We start from the raw sequence: 2,365 nt of genomic DNA, 5'->3' as shown, positions 1-2,365 counted from the left end.
ATATATATATATATATACATATATATATATATATATATACACACACAGACGTGAACAGGTAACAAAAGGAAAATAATTCTTTTGCAGAATCGTAATCTCCTCTGTTTAAAACATACAAATACGAAGATAATACGGTTTTCGGCGAACTACATAATTTCAGACTCTATTCTATAGGCTCAGCGAATATTATATATGTCTTGTAGTCTAGAACAACATTTAGTGCCAGATACAGATTTAGTACAATACCTACTTCAGAATTTTTCTAGGCATTCCGGGTGCTCAGCATGTCGTTTCTATGCGGTCTCTTCTGTTGTGTAGTGTGTGTGTGTGTGTGTGTGGGGGGGAGTCGTTGTTTACGTACGTGTTCGACAACTTTACCAAGATACCAACGCACATACAGAGACCCTCCCAGCATATTGGATCTATATGTGTGAGCCTTAGAAATGTGTTTCTGCTAATCACGAAAGATCAAGCAATGTTTATATAGTTTGTATTTGTTGTGTCATCAAGGTAAACAACGATTATTCTGCTGGAAAGGCTCTGCAACCAGCGAGGTTACTGTTAACAAAATACACGATATAAAATAATTAGACATAGCTAAACCTAATAATAAACAGCAAATTTGGAGTGGCTGTGTGGTAAGTAGCTTGCTTACCAACCACATGGTTCCGGGTTCAGTCGCACTGCGTGGCACCTTGGGCAAGTGTTTTTTTACTATAGCCTCGGGCCAACCAAAGCCTTGTGAGTGGATTTGGTAGACGGAAACTGAAAGAAGCCCGTCGTATATATGTATATATATATATATATATATATATGTATGTATGTGTGTGTATATGTTGCGTATCAGTGTTTGTCCCCCACCAACATTGCTTGGCAACCGATGCTGGTGTGTTTACGTCCCCGTAACTTAGCGGTTCGGCAAAAGAAACCGATAGTATAAGTACTGGGCTTGCAAAGAATAAGTCCTTGGGGTCGATTTGATTCGACTAAAGGCGGTGCTCCAGCATGGCCGCAGTGAAATGACTGAAACAAGTAAAATAAAAATAAAAGAAAAGATAAAAACTAACTTACTTCAACAAAACCATTTCTCTCTCTCTCTCTCTTTCTCTCTCTCTCTCGTTCTTCTAAGAATCTCCTTTAATGTTCAAGACACCTGCGATTCCACAGAAAACAATAACAATCGTCTACTGGGCATATCTTTGACTACCGCATGTATCGGCAGAAATGCAATGAATTAAAGATAAGCAAAGAGAATCGTGGATTCTGATAAATGAAAAAAAATTTGTTGAACTAAAATGAAACAAAAATAATAAACAAATTACGCAAAAATTGATCGAATTGGTTGATTTCCGGTGAAGCAGGAACTAGAACTCTTTTATAGGCGGAATGAAATACTGTGGAGAGTACTTCTTGTGGCTGATGTAAGGGAGCTCACTGGGTCTTAGTCGTGATGGGTCCGCTAGTGATAGAGTTATCCCGTGTGGAGGCGCAATGACCCATTGGTTAGGGCAGCGGACTCGCGGTCATCAGATCTCGGTTTCGATTCCCAGACCGGACGTTGTGAGTGTTTATTGAGCCAAAACACTTAAAGCTCCACGAGGCTCCGGCAGGGGATGGTGACGAACCCTGCTGTATTCTTTCACCACAACTTTCTCTCACTCTTTCTTCCTGTTTCTGTTGTACCTGTATTTCAAAGGGTCAGCCTTGTCACACTGTGTCACGCTGAATCTCCTCAAGAACTACGTTAAGGGTACACGTGTCTGTGGAGTGCTCAGCCACTTGCACGTTAATTTCACGAGCAGGCTGTTCCGTTGATCGGATCAACTGGAACCGTCGTTGTCGTAATCGACGGAGTGCCAACAACAACAGAATTATCCCGTAATATTCTTATAATTGTTACTTTCTTTTTTGTTTTACCATCATCATCACTATTATAGTAACTTCATAATGTGATTTTTATGTATATATCTTACTATTATGGGGTTGGTATACGCGCGGGTAATCTTCCAGTTTCGAGAGGTTAAAGAAGTAAATAAAATACAAGGGAAATAACTGAACGTCTTACCAGTAGTATCCGTACTACTTTGTATATAAATAAATCACGTGATTTGATTGACTTCAACTGTTTATATATAAAGCACACACGTGATTGAATATCATAGTTTCTTATGAGAAATCGAAAATGCCTCGTGGAAGACCGGCTGCACAACATCTAACCCTAAACTTTTATTAAAAAAAACATTTTAAACTTTTATGAAAAAAACATTTTAAACTTTTATTTAAAAAAATCCCGTCGCATGCTGTTTTAGAGAAAAAGTAGTACGGATAATACTGGTAATTCGTTCAGTTATTTCCCTTGAATATT

At 38.6% G+C, this 2,365-nt stretch overlaps 2 protein-coding genes across 5 annotated transcripts in view; one reads left to right on the top strand and one right to left on the bottom strand.

The window, feature by feature from the left end:
• LOC106867981 (zinc finger protein 721) overlaps positions 1-2,365 on the top strand; it is a 48,176-nt gene that overhangs the window by 18,869 nt on the left and 26,942 nt on the right. The gene's annotated exons all lie outside the window — the stretch shown is intronic.
• LOC106867979 (zinc finger protein 708) overlaps positions 1-2,365 on the bottom strand; it is a 15,567-nt gene that overhangs the window by 8,146 nt on the left and 5,056 nt on the right. Inside the window, exon 1 of one of the 4 annotated variants that reach the window (XM_014913062.2) lies at positions 1,323-1,382. The exons of 1 other annotated variant lie outside the window; for it this stretch is intronic. The gene's annotated coding sequence lies outside the window, so the exon portion shown is untranslated. 2 more of the 4 variants (XM_014913059.2, XM_014913060.2) reach the window with 2 other exon arrangements.

This window comes from Octopus bimaculoides, chromosome 6 (assembly GCF_001194135.2).
Source record: "Octopus bimaculoides isolate UCB-OBI-ISO-001 chromosome 6, ASM119413v2, whole genome shotgun sequence".
Classification (NCBI taxonomy): domain Eukaryota; kingdom Metazoa; phylum Mollusca; class Cephalopoda; order Octopoda; family Octopodidae; genus Octopus; species Octopus bimaculoides.
This window is presented reverse-complemented; position numbering and strand designations above follow the sequence as displayed.